Here is a 21,657-nt window from a genome sequence, read left to right as displayed (position 1 = left end):
TAATTACTTGACACATTGGAAAGAATTAACAAAAAATTGAGAAAACTAGAATGCTATTTGGTCACCAGCCTTCTAGCCACCGCTGATCGACTTTTAATTTTCCATTTGTTTTGTCTTTGTCTTAGACACCTGGTTTCACTCTCCCAATTACCTGTTTAGTATTTAACCCTCTGTACCCCATGTTTGGTTGTGAGTGAATGTTTGTTGTATTTGTGGTCTGTACTGTGGGCTTGGATTTATCTTGTATTTTGATGACTTTGAGTAAAGTTACCTTTATTTACTCATCTCTGCTGTCCTGCGCCTGACTCCTCTGCACCAGCTACACATAGACCCTTACACAGAATACCTGACCACTGTGACTGACCCAAACTTAAGGAAAGCTTTGACTATGTACAGACTCAGTGAGCATAGCCTTGCTATTGAGAAAGGCCGCCGAAGGCAGACATGGCTCTCAAGAGAAACAGACTATGTGCACACTGCCCACAAAATGAGGTGGAAACTGAAACGGAGAAGGGGTTGGATCTGCAGCTTTTCCTATGGAACAGGAAGGGCAGATAGGGTCCATTAGGATCCATATTGGCAACATTACAAATGGCACCATATTCCCTTTATAGTAGTTCAAAGTAGTTCACCGCAGGAATTACACGACTGCCAGAAGGTCTCAAGAGTTTAGGCATCACCGGCTCAAGGAAACAATGTCAGGAACATGGCATTGACAGAGACTAAAGGCAGACACAAATGTTTCTCTTGGAAGCCGTTTCGTTTATAATATTTTCCCTCTTTTCGGGGCAAAGAATACCCTTGAACTGCTTTCAGAATGTCAAAAAGTGTGGAGCGAGCAGGAGGAGGAGGAGGGTTGTGGGTTAAGCGATGTGCAGCTGAGAAACAGACGGTGGGTTTTTTTTAAAAGTGGGAGTGAAGTGACGGCCCTGGGGGTGAAGGGTTCAGCAGCCCCCGCCGATCAGACAGAACTGACGTCACAGCCTCACAGGCTCCATGTCAAAGTAGCGACTGAACCCAGGAACAGGCTGCGTTCCAAATGGAAACCCTATTTCCTATATAGTGCCACCCATTTTGAACCAGGGCCCATAGGACTGCGGTCTAAAAGTAGTGCCTTACGTAGGGAATAGGGTGTAATTTGAGATGCAGAACCTGGTGCTCCTAATGAAGCCGACTTCATTTCTCGGAAATGCATTTGCACACAGGGGGGGGGTGTCTTGATATGGAACGGAGTGTGTGTGTGGGGTGGGGGTGTCAACCATAGCCCATGAAAGGAATCCCATCCAACGGTTGATGTTCTGTTTTCCAGGTACTGAGGTAAATGCACTGGAAGCCACAAGCTATGTGCATCTGGTCCATGAAGTAGTCATCTCAGCAGTGAGTGGGATTTTACGTGCCATTAAAATGAAGAGCCTCAGACTTTATTTAACATTCCGAGTCCCTGTTAAAACACCATGACAAGCAAACAAGAAAGAAGAGCTGGTGAAAGAACAACTCCTGTTTTATCCACCTTTATTTTGTCTATTTTATTTATTATCAAGCAACTGAAACTTGGTTGAGTAGCCCCTTTACAAAAATGTCATAGCAGCAGAGGACAATTCAGTCATATCATTTCCCATGAACAAGACCGCATCAGCCTGAAGAGGGTTGAGGCTTTGCAAGTTCAAAGTTCAAAGACAAAATGGACGGAACACGAAACAGACACAACTCCATCACACTTCATGTCTGTTTATTGTCAGAGCAGTGGAAATCAGCTTGACTTCCCCAGCTAATGTCTCTCAGGTTTATATTCTGGTCCATACGTCCCTAGGATCACCACTACACTGGTACAATGGCCGTTCTTCCGGACATAGTTCCTCCTTCTACAGCTCTCCGAGGGCCCCGGCATGACATCTCCAAATACATTCTTTGTACTCCAGCTGTTGTGTCACCGAGCACAGACATTATGACATTCCTTTCTACGAAAGTCATACCAAAAGAAAAAGAAAAGAAAAGAGAAAATGTCCGAAATACAAAACCACGGCCTTTCTGTTGGATGATCTAACTCTATTGAGTCTACCCTCCCACAGACAACAGCTTTGTTAAATTCACCTTCAGATCATTTATACAATGTCCAGACTCTTCTGTTATAGCAATAACTACTGTACTACAAAGAGTCTCCTGTGGGGGAGATGACTGACCCTGAATGAGCCACGTCAGTGGTTCATCGTCATTATGACTGGGGGTTGAAATACACATGGACGTGACCTGGGTATAGAGGGAACGCCTCAAAGATATATGGAGAATAATAAAGAGAATTGACTGAACAACACACACACACACGCACACGCACACGCACACGCACACACACACACACACACACACACACACACACACACGTTGGCTGGCATCATTGTTTTCAGCCACAGATGGGTTGAACACATCCTTCTACACGTGTCTTTCTTCCAACCAACTGTGTCTTTCTTCCAACCACATAAAATGTATCTGTGTCTCCGCGTTGCGCTCCCAGTGAGACGTTAAGTCAAACAAAAAGCCATCAGTGGGAGACGTGTTTTTCTCTCCTAGCACACTGCTGTTATAACTCTGCATTTCACACTGGCCAGGAGGACACATGGATATTCTTCAGTGATATATTGGTTACGCTGGCTGGTAAAAGATTAATCGAAGTCATTGACTCTGAAGGCTTTGTACTGTGAGCCAGACATCAAAACTCTCTCTCTCTCTTCGTCTTCCACATAGTCCAACGACAGACCAGGCCGCCTCTCTCTGTCTCACACATGGCCCAGCGACAGACCAGGCCGCCTCTCCCTGTCTCACACATTGCCCAGCGACAGACCAGGCCTATCTGAACTTGTTTTCTTTCTAATCTGACATTTTATTCAGAGTGCAGAGCCAGTTGGAAGTGTGTGAGCCTTGAGTTAGTTCGGGAGGTTCTCTCTCTGCCATGAGTTAGTTCTGCAGGGGGCTCTCTCTGCCATGAGTTAGTTCTGCGGGGGGCTCTCTCTGCCATGAGTTAGTTCTGTGGGGGGGGCTCTCTCTCCCATGAGTTAGTTCTGCAGGGGGCTCTCTCTGTCATGAGTTAGTTCGGCAGGGTTCTCTCTCTGCCATGAGTTAGTTTTGCAGGGGGCTCTCTCTGCCATGAGTTAGTTCTGCAGGGAGCTCTGCCATGAGTTAGTTCTGCAGGGGGCTCTCTCTGCCATGAGTTAGTTCTGCAGGGGGCTCTCTCTGCCATGAGTTAGTTCTGCAGGGGGCTCTCTCTGCCATGAGTTAGTTCTGCAGGGTTCTCTCTCTGCCATGAGTTAGTTCTGCAGGGTTCTCTCTCTGCCATGAGTTAGTTCTGCAGGGGGCTCTATCTGGTACAGTAACACCCTAAAAATGCAGTGGTCCTAGACCATATGAAAACAGTAAGAAATAGTAGTAACAGGACAAGGGATCAACTGTAATTTAATAGTTACCCTACTTCACTTTAATATTTATTAATGGATTAGGCTATCGGTGGGACGACTGCTCCCCTCTCCTTTATCCCAGAACAAAGAGAAGACTGCTCCCCTCTCTCTCCTTTATCCCAGTACAAAGAGACGACTGCTCCCCTCTCTCTCCTTTATCCCAGTACAAAGAGACGACTGCTCCCCTCTCTCTCCTTTATCCCAGTACAAAGAGACGACTGCTCCCCTCTCTCTCCTTTATCCCAGTACAAAGAAACGACTGCTCCCCTCTCTCCCCTTTATCCCAGTATAAAGAGATGACTGCTCCTCTCTCCTTTATCCCAGTACAAAGAGATGACTGCTCCTCTCTCCTTTATCCCAGTATAAAGAGATGACTGCTCCTCTCTCCTTTATCCCAGTATAAAGATATGACTGCTCCCCTCTCCTTTATCCCAGAACGAAGAGATGACTGCTCCCCTCTCTCCTTTATCCCAGAACAAAGAGACGACTGCTCCCCTCTCTCTCCTTTATCCCAGTACAAAGAGACGACTGATCCCCTCTCTCTCCTTTATCCCAGTATAAAGAGATGACTGCTCCCCTCTCCTTTATCCCAGTATAAAGAGATCGCTCTCCTTTATCCCAGTATAAAGAGATGACTGCTCCTCACTCTCCTATATCCCAGTATAAAGAGATGACTGCACCCCTCTCTCTCCTTTATCCCAGTATAAAGAGATGACTGCACCCCTCTCTCTCCTTTATCCCAGTATAAAGAGATGACTGCTCCTCACTCTCCTATATCCCAGTATAAAGAGATGACTGCACCCCTCTCTCTCCTTTATCCCAGTATAAAGAGATGACTGCTCCCCTCTCTCTCCTTTATCCCAGTACAAAGAAACGACTGCTCCCCTCTCTCTCCTTTATCCCAGTATAAAGAGATGACTGCTCCTCTCTCCTTTATCCCAGTACAAAGAGATGACTGCTCCTCTCCCCTTTATCCCAGTATAAAGAGATGACTGCTCCTCTCTCCTTTATCCCAGTATAAAGATATGACTGCTCCTCCCTCACCTTTATACCAGAATAAAGAGATGACTGCTCCCCTCTCTCCTTTATTCCAATACAAAGAGATGACTGCTCCTCTCTCCTTTATCCCAGTATAAAGATATGACTGCTCCTCCCTCACCTTTATCCCAGTATAAAGAGATGACTGCTCCCCTCTCCTTTATCCCAGTATAAAGAGGTGACTGCTCCCCTCTCTCCTTTATCCCAGTATAAAGAGATCCCTCTCCTTTATCCCAGTACAAAGAGATGACTGCTCCCCTCTCTCCTTTATCCCAGTATAAAGAGGTGACTGCTCCCCTCTCTCCTTTATCCCAGTATAAAGAGATCCCTCTCCTTTATCCCAGTACAAAGAGATTACTGCTCCCCTCTCCTTTATCCCAGTATAAAGAGGTGACTGCTCCCCTCTCTCCTTTATCCCAGTATAAAGAGATCCCTCTCCTTTATCCCAGTACAAAGAGATGACTGCTCCCCTCTCCTTTATCCCAGTATAAAGAGATGACTGCTCCCCTCTCTCCTTTATCCCAGTATAAAGAGATCCCTCTCCTTTATCCCAGTACAAAGAGATGACTGCTCCCCTCTCTCCTTTATCCCAGTATAAAGAGGTGACTGCTCCTCTCTCTCCTTTATCCCAGTATAAAGAGGTGACTGCTCCTCTCTCTAGTTTATCCCAGTATAAAGAGATGACTGCTCCCCCTCTCCTTTATCCCAGTATAAAGATATTACTGCTCCCCTCTCTCCTTTATCCCAGTACAAAGAGAAGACTGCTCCTCTCTCTCCTTTATCCCAGTATAAAGAGATGACTGCTCCTCTCTCTCCTTTATCCCAGTATAAAGAGATGACTGCTCCTCTCTGTTATCCAGGTACCGGCACCCCCAATGTGAAGTGGCTGATATCCTGATGGATCACAAAGTGCTGTTAGCTGCCTGCGCGCCACACAAACCAAAATGAACACTACTGGCATTCGCATTTGTTGTCTTTGAGGGGAAAGCTCTCATCAAATCGATATGCAATTTCTGTCTGTTTCAACATTCCCAAACGGGATGTTTTGAGACACTGAGTTCTTGAATGTCAACCAAGCCCAACATTCCTAGACCAACGTCCTTCTGAGGTCACTTCAAGCAATGTGTTGAAAAAAGACTGCATTGCGCTGGGAAACACACACTGGGCAATGATGATGAGGATGACGATGAGGATGATGATGAGGATGATGGAGGATGATGATGAGGATGATGATGAGGATGATGATGAGGATGATGATGGCGTAGCACATGAAGACAAGTGAAGACATCTTCATTCTTATCTGAATTTACTTACAAGCACGGACTGATTAAATGTCTCCACCTGCTCGTAGGGTAGTAATCAAAATATCCCTTGCTGACATTAAAACAGAAACCCTGAGTCTGTGATCTTTCACCTGCCCATTGAGGAACATTAAAAGCTAAATTAATGAGAGGCTACGTGCTTGGCTGTGTTTAGCTTGGGCTTCCAGCTGACCGTTTTTACCCTGCAGAGAACAATGCAAGCTGCACCTGAAAGAACTCTTAGAACCACATCCCCCCTACACCACCTCTGGTGCATACCAAAACAAAGGGCCAAACCAGATACAAATAGAGATATCACTGTGCCAAGGCCTTCTTTGCGCTGAAAGCCTGAGCATGATCTGGTGCTGAAGTCGGTCTAGTCAAGCGAACAAAAAAGAGCATAAAGTTAGAAGAAAATCTGAAGAAAAATCTATTGAAATTAGGAATATAGCATGTACAAATCTACTGTATAAATCTACTGTATACATCTACTGTACAAATCTACTGTATAAATCTACTGTACAAATCTACTGTATAAATCTACTGTATAAATCTACTGTATAAATCTATACTGTATACATCTATACTGTATACATCTATACTGTATACATCTATACTGTATACATCTATACTGTATAAATCAATACTTTATACATCTATACTGTATAAATCTACTGTATACATCTATACTGTATAAATCTACTGTATAAATCAATACTTTATACATCTATACTGTACAAATCTACTGTATAAATCTACTGTATAAATCTAGTGTATAAATCTATACTGTATACATCTATACTGTATACATCTATACTGTATAAATCTATACTGTATACATCTATACTGTATACATCTATACTGTATAAATCTATACTGTATAAATCAATACTTTATACATCTATACTGTATAAATCTATACTGTATAAATCAATACTTTATACATCTATACTGTATAAATCTATACTGTATAAATTAATACTTTTTACATCTATACTGTATAAATCAATACTTTATACATCTATACATCTATACTGTATAAATCTATACTGTATACATCTATACTGTATACATCTATACTGTATAAATCTATACTGTATACATCTATACTGTATACATCTATACTGTATAAATCTATACTGTATAAATCAATACTTTATACATCTATACTGTATAAATCTATACTGTATAAATCAATACTTTATACATCTATACTGTATAAATCTATACTGTATAAATTAATACTTTTTACATCTATACTGTATAAATCAATACTTTATACATCTATACATCTATACTGTATAAATCTATACTGTATACATCTATACTGTATACATCTATACTGTATAAATCTATACTGTATACATCTATACTGTATACATCTATACTGTATAAATCTATACTGTATAAATCAATACTTTATACATCTATACTGTATAAATCTATACTGTATAAATCAATACTTTATACATCTATACTGTATAAATCTATACTGTATAAATTAATACTTTTTACATCTATACTGTATAAATCAATACTTTATACATCTATACATCTATACTGTATAAATCTATACTTTATACATCTATACTGTATACATCTATACTGTATAAATCTACTGTATACATCTATACTGTATACATCTATACTGTATACATCTATACTGTATAAATCTACTGTATACATCTATACTGTATAAATCTACTGTATACATATATACTGTATAAATCTACTGTATACATCTATACTGTATACATCTATACTGTATACATCTATACTGTATAAATCTATACTTTATACATCTATACTGTATAAATCTACTGTATACATCTATACTGCATAAATCTACTGTATACATCTATACTGTATAAATCTACTGTATACATATATACTGTATAAATCTACTGTATACATCTATACTGTATACATCTATACTGTATACATCTATACTGTATAAATCTATACTTTATACATCTATACTGTATAAATCTACTGTATACATCTATACTGTATACATCTATACTGTATAAATCTACTGTATACATCTATACTGTATACATCTATACTGTATACATCTATACTGTATAAATCTACTGTATAAATCTATACTGTATACATCTATACTGTATACATCTATACTGTATAAATCTACTGTATACATCTATACTGTATACATCTATACTGTATAAATCTACTGTATACATCTATACTGTATACATCTATACTGTATACATCTATACTGTATAAATCTATACTTTATACATCTATACTGTATAAATCTACTGTATGCATCTATACTGTATACATCTATACTGTATACATCTATACTGCATAAATCTACTGTATACATCTATACTGTATAAATTAATACTTTTTACATCTATACTGTATAAATCAATACTTTATACATCTATACTGTATACATCTATACTGTATAAATCTATACTTTATACATCTATACTGTATAAATCTACTGTATACATCTATACTGTATACATCTATACTTTATGCATCTATACTGTATACATCTATACTGTATACATCTATACTGTATAAATCAATACTTTATACATCTATACTGTGTACTGTGTAGATACTGTATAAATCTTGTATATTCTTCATGTAGTCATAGATAGCCATGGAATCTCTGGAATCCTCTTCTCGAGCAATGTTACTTGTGGCAACAGGCTGTTTCATTTAGATTATTTTTCTGTGGAAATCTGACCAAAGAAGAAATAAACAAAAGTTTTCTTAATCTGCACAATCAGCCGTCAGTCATATTCCAAAACAAATATGCTTGTAAAATGTAAACACATTTTCCAAACAAATAGCTGCTGGTAGCCAGTGGAGCATCCATCCATCCAACCCCAGACCCCGAGTGTTAATGTTCTCAACTGTGTTTATTTTCCCAGAGCCTCAGGCACCCCTATGGCCTGTTGCCTCTGTTTCATGGCTGATTGATTTTAGACTTTTTTGTGTAACATCTCCATGTGTAAGCAGTTTAGGATTGTTGAGACAAATGTCTGTCAACACAACCCAGAAACTCAACAAGCTTTGAGGGAGGGAGTATGAGGAACTATAAGATGGAGTGGAGGACAAATCAATATAAGAGAGAGACGGGGGAGAGAGAGACTGGGGAGAGAGAGAGAAATGGGGGGGGAGAGAGAGAAAGAGAAACGGGGGAGAATGAGACTGGGGAGAGAAAGAGAAACTGGGGAGAGAGAGAGAAAGAGAAACTGGGGAGAGAGAGAGAAAGAGAGACTGGGGAGAGAGAGAGAGAAAGAGAGACTGGGGAGAGAGAGAGAGAAAGAGAGACTGGGGAGAGAGAGAGAGAAAGAGAGACTGGGGAGAGAGAGAGAGAAAGAGAGACTGGGGAGAGAGAGAGAAAGAGAGACTGGGGAGAGAGAGAGAGAAAGAGAGACTGGAGAGAGAGAGAGAAAGAGAGACTGGGGAGAGAGAGAGAGAAAGAGAGACTGGGGAGAGAGAGAGAAAGAGAGACTGGGGAGAGAGAGAGAAAGAGAGACTGGGGAGAGAGAGAGAAAGAGAGACTGGGGAGAGAGCGAGAAAGAGAGACTGGGGAGAGAGAGAGAAAGAGAGACTGGGGAGAGAGCGAGAAAGAGAGACTGGGGAGAGAGAGAGAAAGAGAGACTGGGAAGAGAGAGAGAAAGAGACTGGGGAGAGAGAGAGAAAGAGAGACTGGGGAGAGAGACAGACAGGGAGAGACTTTTGACTTTTATTATATCCCCTGTGCTGCATACTCACCTTGCCCTCTACCCCACGATACAAAACAACATCACATTAACCAAAACCTCACCATTTCTACAACCGTATAGCCAAACCATCTTCCCCAGCTATACAGACGGCCTCTCCGAAACACCATATCTCCACACTTTTTACAATTTTATACAACTCAAATTCCACCCTAAGGCGCGCAGAGACCATCCCATTAAATAATAGTAAAGGGTCTGTTATCCCCCCACCTTTGACCCTGTTCCTCCTGGTCAGCCAAATAGCCAACTTTGTCTGAGCAAACAGAAAATTCAACAACACACATTTGGCCTTTTCCTTATTCGAATACCTGTACCCCATTATAAACATCCCGACAGTAAACTCCACCCCCGACCTCTCACACAGACATTCCAACAGAAACATTAACGGCATTAACCTGTCACACAGAAAACACATGATGCACAGTTTCACTCATGACACAGAAAGGACACCCCTGTCTGACTCCCGAGTCGTTCCGTGCCAGCCAGCTGTTAGTGGCCAGGGCTTCATGTAGAACCCTCCACTGGAGGTCCCCTTAGATGTTAGTCCTGTTAGTGGCCAGGGCTTCATGTAGAACCCTCCACTGGAGGTCTCCTTAGATGTTAGTCCTGTTAGTGGCCAGGGCTTCATGTAGAACCCTCCACTGGAGGTCCCCTTAGATGTTAGCCCTGTTAGTGGCCAGGGCTTCATGTAGAACCCTCCACTGGAGGTCCCCTTAGATGTTAGTCCTGTTAGTGGCCAGGGCTTCATGTAGAACCCTCCACTGGAGGTCCCCTTAGATGTTAGTCCTGTTAGTGGCCAGGGCTTCATGTAGAACCCTCCACTGGAGGTCTCCTTAGATGTTAGTCCTGTTAGTGGCCAGGGCTTCATGTAGAACCCTCCACTGGAGGTCCCCTTAGATGTTAGTCCTGTTAGTGGCCAGGGCTTCATGTAGAACCCTCCACTGGAGGTCCCCTTAGATGTTAGTCCTGTTAGTGGCCAGGGCTTCATGTAGAACCCTCCACTGGAGGTCCCCTTAGATGTTAGTCCTGTTAGTGGCCAGGGCTTCATGTAGAACCCTCCACTGGCCCTGGCCCTTAGATGTTAGTCCTGTTAGTGGCCAGGGCTTCATGTAGAACCCTCCACTGGAGGTCTCCTTAGATGTTAGTCCTGTTAGTGGCCAGGGCTTCATGTAGAACCCTCCACTGGAGGTCTCCTTAGATGTTAGTCCTGTTAGTGGCCAGGGCTTCATGTAGAACCCTCCACTGGAGGTCCCCTTAGATGTTAGTCCTGTTAGTGGCCAGGGCTTCATGTAGAACCCTCCACTGGAGGTCCCCTTAGATGTTAGTCCTGTTAGTGGCCAGGGCTTCATGTAGAACCCTCCACTGGAGGTCTCCTTAGATGTTAGTCCTGTTAGTGGCCTGGGCTTCATATAGAACCCTCCACTGGAGGTCCCCTTAGATGTTAGTCCTGTTAGTGGCCAGGGCTTCATGTAGAACCCTCCACTGGAGGTCCCCTTAGATGTTAGTCCTGTTAGTGGCCAGGGCTTCATGTAGAACCCTCCACTGGAGGTCCCCTTAGATGTTAGCCCTGTTAGTGGCCAGGGCTTCATGTAGAACCCTCCACTGGAGGTCCCCTTAGATGTTAGTCCTGTTAGTGGCCAGGGCTTCATGTAGAACCCTCCACTGGAGGTCCCCTTAGATGTTAGTCCTGTTAGTGGCCAGGGCTTCATGTAGAACCCTCCACTGGAGGTCCCCTTAGATGTTAGTCCTGTTAGTGGCCAGGGCTTCATGTAGAACCCTCCACTGGAGGTCCCCTTAGATGTTAGTCCTGTTAGTGGCCAGGGCTTCATGTAGAACCCTCCACTGGAGGTCCCCTTAGATGTTAGTCTTGTTAGTGGCCAGGGCTTCATGTAGAACCCTCCACTGGAGGTCTCCTTAGATGTTAGTCCTGTTAGTGGCCAGGGCTTCATGTAGAACCCTCCACTGGAGGTCCCCTTAGATGTTAGTCCTGCTAGTGGCCAGGGCTTCATGTAGAACCCTCTGCCTATAGGGAGGAGGTCAGAGAGGCCGGGTGGTGCCAGAATAACAACCTATCCCTCAACGTAACCAAGACTAAGGAGATGATTGTGGACTACTGGAAAAGGAGGACCGAGCACGCCCCCATTCTCATCGACGGGGCTGTAGTGGAGCAGTTTGAGAGCTTCAAGTTCCTTGGTGTCCACATCAACAACAAACTAGAATGGTCCAAGCACCAAGATAATCGTGAAAAGGGCACAACAAAGCATATTCCCCCTCAGGAAACTAAAAAGATTTGGCATGGGTCCTCAGATCCTCAAAAGGTTCTACAGCTGCAAGATGGAGAGCATCCTGACTGGTTGCATCACTGCCTGGTTAGGCAATTGTTCGGCCTCCGACCGCAAGGCACTACAGAGGGTAGTGCGTACGGCCCAGTGCATCACTGGGGCTAAGCTACCTGTCATCCAGGACCTCTACACCAGGCGGTGTCAGAGGAAGGCCCTAAAAATTGTCAAAGACCCCAGCCACCCCAGTCATAGACTGTTCTCTCTACTACCGCATAGCAAGCTGTACCGGAGTGCCAAGTCTAGGACAAAAAGGCTTCTCAACAGTTTTTACATAAGACTCCTGAACAGGTAATCAAATGGCTACCCGGACTATTTGCATTGTGTGCCTCACCCAACCCCTCTTTTACGCAGCTGCTACTCTCTGTTTATCTTATATGCATAGTCACTTTAACTATACATTAATGTACATACTACCTCAATCAGCCCGACTAACCGGTGCCTGTATGGAGCCTCTCTACTGTATATAGCCTCACTACTGTTATAGCCTCACTACTGTATATAGCCTCTCTACTGTTATATCCTCACTACTGTTATAGCCTCTCTACTGTTATAGCCTCACTACTGTATATAGCCTCACTACTGTATATAGCCTCACTACTGTATATAGCCTCACTACTGTATATAGCCTCTCTACTGTATATAACCTCACTACTGTATATAGCCTCACTACTGTATATAGCCTCACTACTGTTATAGCCTCACTACTGTATATATCCTCTCTACTGTTATAGCCTCACTACTGTTATAGCCTCACTACTGTATATAGCCTCTCTACTGTATATAGCCTCTCTACTGTATATAGCCTCACTACTGTATATAGCCTCTACTGTATATATCCTCTCTACTGTATATATCCTCTCTACTGTATATAGCCTCACTACTGTATATAGCCTCACTACTGTATATAGCCTCACTACTGTTATAGCCTCACTACTGTATATAGCCTCTCTACTGTATATAGCCTCACTACTGTATATAGCCTCTCTACTGTATATAGCCTCACTACTGTATATAGCCTCTCTACTGTATTTGGCCTCACTACTGTATATAGCCTCTCTACTGTTATAGCCTCACTACTGTATATAGCCTCTCTACTGTATATAGCCTCACTACTGTATATAGCCTCACTACTGTATATAGCCTCACTACTGTTATAGCCTCACTACTGTATATAGCCTCACTACTGTTATAGCCTCACTACTGTTATATCCTCGCTACTGTTATAGCCTCACTACTGTATATAGCCTCCCTACTGTTATAGCCTCGCTACTGTTATAGCCTCACTACTGTATATAGCCTCACTACTGTATATAGCCTCACTACTGTTATAGCCTCACTACTGATATAGCCTCACTACTGTATATAGCCTCACTACTCTATATAGCCTCACTACTGTTATAGCCTCGCTACTGTATATAGCCTCACTACTGTATATAGCCTCACTACTGATATAGCCTCACTACTGTATATAGCCTCACTACTGTATATAGCCTCACTACTGTATATAGCCTCACTACTGTATATAGCCTCACTACTGTATATAGCCTCACTACTGTTATAGCCTCACTACTGATATAGCCTCACTACTGATATAGCCCCGCTACTGTTATAGTATCTCTACTGTATATAGCCTCGCTACTGTTATATCCTCACTACTGTATATAGCCTCGCTACTGTTATATCCTCGCTACTGTTATTTTTCACTGTCTTTTTACTGTTGTTTTTATTTCTTTACTTACCTATTGTTCACCTAATACCTTTTTTGCGCTGTTGGTTAGAGCCTGTAAGTAAGCATTTTACTGTAAGGTCTACTACACCTGTTGTATTCAGCATTTCACTGTAAGGTCTACTACACCTGTTGTATTCAGCATTTCACTGTACTACACCTGTTGTATTCGGCGCACATGACAAATAAACTTTGATTTGATTTTCATAGTGTGTTGTACTGATCTTACAAACTTTCCCAGATCGCAAAAAAAGCTTAAAGATGAACCTTTTTCCTTTTAGTCTCATTCAGGAACCTTAACAGTTCTCTCACTGTGGACTTTGACCCCTCTGGCTGTCAGCTCAGGACCCATTGACGAGGAGTCTGAAAAGAAAGTCTCCTCATCGTCCTCTTCATCTTCACCTCCCATCCTGACCACCTGCCCTTTCTCTCTAGTCGGGGATTCCTCCCCAGCACCAGGAAAAGGTTCCTTAGTGCCGTTGACCACACCGGCCTCTCCTCTCCCACCTTCTTTCTTCTCCACCTTTTTCCTCTTCTGCATGACACCCTCCTCCAACACCCCTAGTCGCTTACCCTTCCCCACTATACTCTCCTCATCCACTAGCATTACCTGACTCGGCCCAGCCTCATCTACACCACCATCCATTACCTGACTCGGCCCAGCCTCATCTACACCACCATCCATAACATGACTAGACCCAGCCTCATCTACACCACCATCCATTACCTGACTCGGCCCAGCCTCATCTACACCACCATCCATTACCTGACTCGGCCCAGCCTCATCTACACCACCATCCATTACCTGACTCGGCCCAGCCTCATCTACACCACCATCCATAACATGACTAGACCCAGCCTCATCTACACCACCATCCATTACCTGACTCGGCCCAGCCTCATCTACACCAACATCTCTAGCATGACTAGACCCAGCCTCATCTACACCACCATCTATAGCCTGACTAGACCCAGCCTCATCTACACCACCATCTATAGCCTGACTAGACCCAGCCTCATCTACACCACCATCCATAACATGACTAGACCCAGCCTCATCTACACCACCATCTCTAGCATGACTAGACCCAGCCTCATCTACACCACCATCTATAGCCTGACTAGACCCAGCCTCATCTACACCACCATCTCTAGCATGACTAGACCCAGCCTCATCTACACCACCATCTATAGCCTGACTAGACCCAGCCTCATCTACACCACCATCTATAGCCTGACTAGACCCAGCCTCATCTACACCACCATCTATAGCCTGACTAGACCCAGCCTCATCTACACCACCATCTCTAGCATGACTAGACCCAGCCTCATCTACACCACCATCCATAGCATGACTAGACCCAGCCTCATCTACACCACCATCCATAGCATGACTAGACCCAGCCTCATCTACACCACCCTCTATAGCCTGACTAGACCCAGCCTCATCTACACCACCATCTCTAGCATGACTAGACCCAGCCTCATCTACACCACCCTCTATAGCATGACTAGACCCAGCCTCATCTACACCACTAGCCAAGCAAGGAGTTGACACTATATAACTATCCAGGCAAGTAGGAAATGGAAACAGAAGTGACAGTATAATGATAGTGAATGATTCACAACCTGTCGGTCAATGGCCCCTGCTCATGGCCTGAGCCAGTATCGAGGTGTATCCCAAATGGCACCCTATTCCTTATATAGTGCACTACTTCCCCATAGGGCTTTTGTCAAAAGTAGTACACTATATAGGGAATAGAGTGCCATTTGAGATGTAAACACTCTTAGAAAAAAAGGTGCTATCTAGAACCTAAAAGGGTTCTTTGGGTGTCCCCATAGGCTAACCATTTGAAGAACCATTATTGGTTCCAGGGGGGAAAAAAGGGTTCTACCTGGAACACAAAAGGGTTCTCCCTAGAACTAAAAAGAGTTAACCTATGGGGTCAGCCGAAGAACCCCTTTGGAACCATTTTTTCTAAGAGTGTACCCTCTCGGGCAGTTTCTGGGAAAGACTCCATCTCTAGAAGTCCTGCCAACCGTCTGGCACAGCTTCAATGATTGTACACAAAACCAACCTTCCCCAATGAGGAGAATGTCAGGGGAGTGCCACTGTGGTCCGAATGGGGCAGAATCATGTGGCTGCAATGTTAGGATTAAAAAAAGCTGACAAAATGTATTTTCTACCATCACCCCTCTGTTCTAAAAATGGCAAATTCCTCTTTTCCTACAAATAATGAGTGAGTTCTTTCTGTCTGCCGCCACCTTTCTGCTGGTTACTCACAGGGAAAGACACCTCACAAAAAGCCAATTGTTTAAATTATCAAACCAATATATGTACAGTTGGACCAAAGTGGATCGAATGAAGGCGAGGATATTGGTTAGTTTAGATGGATACATAGGCATCCTATACAGAACTGCTTTAACGGTGATGCTGATAAGGCCGGCAAATCACACAAAAGTAAAACAGTAGAAAACAAACCTATTGTATTCTTCCTATTAGACAATGACTCCCCTATACTAGTCAGGACACGGTCAATCAAGCTCTTAGTTTGAATGATCCAGGAAATTAGGGTTCCCCAACTGGTGGCCTGTGGATCGAATCAAGTTGATGATCTCTGTCTATCCAATCTATCCAGTTTAGAGCCCTAGGAATATGTGCAACAGAACAAGGACTCCCCTATTGTCAGGTTGTGTGCTACTGGTATAGAAGTCAGGTGCAGGAGAGCAGAGAGTTGTGATCTACTGGTGTAGAAGTCAGGTGCAGTAGAGCAGAGAGTTGTGATCTACTGGTATAGAAGTCAGGTGCAGGAGAGCAGAGAGTTGTGCTCTACTGGTATAGAAGTCAGGTGCATGAGAGCAGAGAGTTGTGCTCAACTGATATAGAAGTCAGGTGCAGGAGAGCAGAGAGTTGTGCTCTACTGGTGTAGAAGTCAGGTGTAGGAGAGCAGAGAGTTGTGCTCTACTGGTGTAGAAGTCAGGTGCAGTAGAGCAGAGAGTTGTGATCTACTGGTATAGAAGTCAGGTGCAGGAGAGCAGAGAGTTGTGCTCTACTGGTATAGAAGTCAGGTGCATGAGAGCAGAGAGTTGTGCTCAACTGATATAGAAGTCAGGTGCAGGAGAGCAGAGAGTTGTGCTCTACTGGTGTAGAAGTCAGGTGCAGGAGAGCAGAGAGTTGTGCTCTCCTGGTCTAGAAGTCAGGTGCAGGAGAGCAGAGAGTTGTGCTCTACTGGTATAGAAGTCAGGTGCAGGAGAGCAGAGAGTTGTGCTCTACTGGTATAGAAGTCAGGTGCAGGAGAGCAGAGAGTTGTGCTCTACTGGTATAGAAGTCAGGTGCAGGAGAGCGGAGTGTTGTGCTCTACTGGTATAGAAGTCAGGTGCAGGAGAGCAGAGAGTTGTGCTCTACTGGTATAGAAGTCAGGTGCAGGAGAGCGGAGAGTTGTGCTCTACTGGTATAGAAGTCAGGTGCAGGAGAGCGGAGAGTTGTGCTCTACTGGTATAGAAGTCAGGTGCAGGAGAGCAGAGAGTTGTGATCAGGCGCAGACTTTATTTGGCAGAAGCAAACAACAGACGGACGCAACTGCGTCAAAAAACCTACAGCCAAAGGCAAAATGAAAAGTGTGACAACAGTCACAATGATACAAATGTTTAGCAATTAAACATACTTCGGGTTGAACACGGTACCCGGGGAAAAACCAGCCTGGCGCGTCACACAAAACACGTAACGAAACAATTCCACACAAAGACATGGGGAGGGAACAGAGGGAATATACAGTGCCTTGCGAAAGTATTCGGCCCCCTTGAACTTTGCGACCTTTTGCCACATTTCAGGCTTCAAACATAAAGATATAAAAGTGTATTTTTTTGTGAAGAATCAACAACAAGTGGGACACAATCATGAAGTGGAACAACATTTATTGGATATTTCAAACTTTTTTAACAAATCAAAAACAGAAAAATTGGGCGTGCAAAATTATTCAGCCCCCTTAAGTTAATACTTTGTAGCGCCACCTTTTGCTGCGATTACAGCTGTAAGTCGCTTGGGGTATGTCTCTATCAGTTTTGCACATCGAGAGACTGAAATTTTTTCCCATTCCTCCTTGCAAAACAGCTCGAGCTCAGTGAGGTTGGATGGAGAGCATTTGTGAACAGCAGTTTTCAGTTCTTTCCACAGATTCTCGATTGGATTCAGGTCTGGACTTTGACTTGGCCATTCTAACACCTGGATATGTTTATTTTTTAACCATTCCATTGTAGATTTTGCTTTATGTTTTGGATTATTGTCTTGTTGGAAGACAAATCTCCGTCCCAGTCTCAGGTCTTTTGCAGACTCCATCAGGTTTTCTTCCAGAATGTTCCTGTATTTGGCTCCATCCATCTTCCCATCAATTTTAACCATCTTCCCTGTCCCTGCTGAAGAAAAGCAGGCCCAAACCATGATGCTGCCACCACCATGTTTGACAGTGGGGATGGTGTGTTCAGCTCTGTTGCTTTTACGCCAAACATAACGTTTTGCATTGTTGCCAAAAAGTTCAATTTTGGTTTCATCTGACCAGAGCACCTTCTTCCACATGTTTGGTGTGTATCCCAGGTGGCTAGTGGCAAACTTTAAACGACACTTTTTATGGATATCTTTAAGAAATGGCTTTCTTCTTGCCACTCTTCCATAAAGGCCAGATTTGTGCAATATACGACTGATTGTTGTCCTGATTGTTGTCCAGCTGTAGATCTCTGCAGTTCATCCAGAGTGATCATGGGCCTCTTGGCTGCATCTCTGATCAGTCTTCTCCTTGTATGAGCTGAAAGTTTAGAGGGACGGCCAGGTCTTGGTAGATTTGCAGTGGTCTGATACTCCTTCCATTTCAATATTATCGCTTGCACAGTGCTCCTTGGGATGTTTAAAGCTTGGGAAATCTTTTTGTATCCAAATCCGGCTTTAAACTTCTTCACAACAGTATCTCGGACCTGCCTGGTGTGTTCCTTGTTCTTCATGATGCTCTCTGCGCTTTTAACGGACCTCTGAGACTATCACAGTGCAGGTGCATTTATACGGAGACTTGATTACACACAGGTGGATTGTATTTATCATCATTAGTCATTTAGGTCAACATTGGATCATTCAGAGATCCTCACTGAACTTCTGGAGAGAGTTTGCTGCACTGAAAGTAAAGGGGCTGAATAATTTTGCACGCCCAATTTTTCTGTTTTTGATTTGTTAAAAAAGTTTGAAATATCCAATAAATGTCGTTCCACTTCATGATTGTGTCCCACTTGTTGTTGATTCTTCACAAAAAAATACAGTTTTATATCTTTATGTTTGAAGCCTGAAATGTGGCAAAAGGTCGCAAAGTTCAAGGGGGCCGAATACTTTCGCAAGGCACTGTATATGTAGTGTGATTAGGGAATGTTAACCAGGTGTGCAGAGAAACAAGACAAAACAAATGGAACAATGAAAAGTGGAGCGGCGATGGCTGGAAGACCGGTGACGTTGACCACCGAACGCCGTCTGATCAAGGAGAGGAGCCGACTTCGGCGGAAGTTGTGACACCTATACTAGTCAGGACACTGTCTATACAGGAAATAAAGTTTAAAGAGAGATAAAGAGGACATTTAACCATTTGTTGGCTGAGAGAGAAAACATTTAATGGAGAGAGAGAGGTTTGTGACCTGTTGCCACAAGAAAAGGGCAACCAGTGAATAACTAACACTTGTAAATACAATCCATATTTATTTTCTCTTTTGTACTTGAACTATTTGCACATCGTTACAACACTGTATAGACATAATGTGACACTTGAAATGTCTTTATTCTTTTTGAACTTTTGTGAGTGTAATGTTTACTGTTCATTTTTTATTGCTTATTTTACTCTTGTTTATTATCTATTCCACTTGCTTTGGCAAGTGAAATAGGTTTCCCATGCCAATAAAGCTCTTCGAATTGAATTGAGAGAGCATGACGACTAAATAGAGAGAGAGAGAGAGAGAGAGAGAGCGCATGAGGCTGAGAGAGAATATGTAAGAGAGAGAGAAACTGTTTTTCACTTTTGTTTATCCATTTTACTTGCTTTGGCAATGTAAACATATGTTTACCATGCCAACAAAGCCCACTGAAATGAATTGAGAGCGAGAGAGAGAGAGAGAGAAAGAGAGAGCGAGAGATAGAGAGAGGCTATGAGAGAAATAAGTCACATGTTCTGCCTGTGTCTTGTGTAAAACAACACCCAATAAAATGTTCCTCCTAAAGAGCACTGCGTCTCTCCTAAAGAGCACTGCGTCTCTCCTAAAGAGCACTGCGTCTCTCCTAAAGAGCACTGCGTCTCTCCTAAAGAGCACCGCGTCTCTCCTAAAGAGCACCGCGTATCTCCTAAATAGCACTGCGTCTCTCCTAAAGAGCACTGCGTCTCTCCTAACGAGCACCGCGTATCTCCTAAAGAGCACCGCGTCTCTCCTAAAGAGCACTGCGTCTCTCCTAAAGAGCACTGCGTCTCTCCTAAAGAGCACTGCATCTCTCCCAAAGAGCACTGCATATCTCCTAAAGAGCACTGCATCTCTCCTAAAGAGCACTGCATCTCTCCTAAAGAGCACTGCATCTCTCCTAAAGAGCACTGCATCTCTCCTAAAGAGCACTGCATCTCTCCTAAAGAGCACTGCATCTCTCCTAAAGAGCACTACATCTCTCCTAAAGAGCACTACATCTCTCCTAAAGAGCACTACATCTCTCCTAAAGAGCACTGTATCTGCTTCGTTTTCAACCCGCATTCATATCACTGGTTTGGTATCACACCAACACTACTCTCTGCGGGGTCAACGGTAGGGACGTTTTTAGATTTTAAGGGATACAGATTTTCAATCTAAATTCCGCTTCCACTTAAAAACGGATGTCGGGACTCAGCTCAGGAGTCTTTTTCCTCCTTAGTTACTGACTCACAGTCAGACAGGTCTCGTTACAGCTGTGATAGATAGCCTATCTTTGTGTGTCCAGATTTCTTGACCTACAAAGCCACGGGAATATCTGTTCTCTTGATAAAAACACACAGGTTACCTTTCCCAATTTATGAAAGTATTTAACATATACCAAATATGTTATCTGATAAATATCAACGGATGAACAGTGAATCGATTCGCATGACTGACACTGCATTATCTAGGTGCTTTCTTTGCCTGAAAGTTGACATTTAGTCTAGTAAAATTAAAACGAAATAAGGCAATTCACGTTTTAAATCGAATACTGATAATATCGAGTCCTATAAGTGTGTTATTATTCGTTATTAACACGTTCACAAATGTCAAATATCTTACCACCAGCTCTTTGCGTGTCAGGGAACTTTGCGAAATGTAGTCCCTTGGTTTCAGTCGCCAATCTGTGGCTTGCAGTTTTTCTCCGGCAGCTGAATTGACTCCAATCAAGATCACACTCCTCGGAAGAAGTTGCGCACCCTCCTCTACTTCAACTACTATGAAATGCATAATGAGCCTGCTACCTCCCTGTGCGCAGCAGCATCAATCAAAGCCGTAAAATCCCGCCCAAAAAATCTCCCTCCTCGCTCTACTGCTGAAGCATAGGTAACAGGAAACTCATCACTATGAGACAGTAAGTCATTATTATGAGACAGTAAGTCATCATTATGAGACAGTAAGTCATTATTACAAGACAGTAAGTCATTATTATGATACAGTAAGTAATAGTTATGAGACAGTAAGTCATTATTATGAGACAGTAAGTCATCATTACCAGACAGTAAGTCATTATTATGAGACAGTAAGTCATTATTATGAGATAGTAAGTCATTATTATGAGACAGTAAGTCATTACCAGACAGTAAGTCATTATTATGAGACAGTAAGTCATCATTACCAGACAGTAAGTCATTATTATGAGACAGTAAGTCATTATTATGAGACAGTAAGTCATTATTATGAGACAGTAAGTCATCATTATGAGACAGTAAGTCATTATTATGAGATACAGATTGCCTAAACATATCATTTGAATCCAATGTGCTCAACTTTCAAGGATAACCTTATGTATATCCT

General features: G+C 43.0%; 1 protein-coding gene across 1 annotated transcript in view; it reads right to left on the bottom strand.

The window, feature by feature from the left end:
• LOC139373829 (four and a half LIM domains protein 3-like) overlaps window positions 1–21,086 on the bottom strand; it is a 36,495-nt gene extending 15,409 nt beyond the window's left edge. Inside the window, exon 1 of the mRNA XM_071114880.1 lies at window positions 20,923–21,086. The gene's annotated coding sequence lies outside the window, so the exon portion shown is untranslated. The remainder of the gene's footprint in view (window positions 1–20,922) is intronic.
• Window positions 21,087–21,657: the final 571 nt, after the last annotated feature.

This window comes from Oncorhynchus clarkii, chromosome 18 (assembly GCF_045791955.1).
Source record: "Oncorhynchus clarkii lewisi isolate Uvic-CL-2024 chromosome 18, UVic_Ocla_1.0, whole genome shotgun sequence".
Classification (NCBI taxonomy): domain Eukaryota; kingdom Metazoa; phylum Chordata; class Actinopteri; order Salmoniformes; family Salmonidae; genus Oncorhynchus; species Oncorhynchus clarkii.
This window is presented reverse-complemented; position numbering and strand designations above follow the sequence as displayed.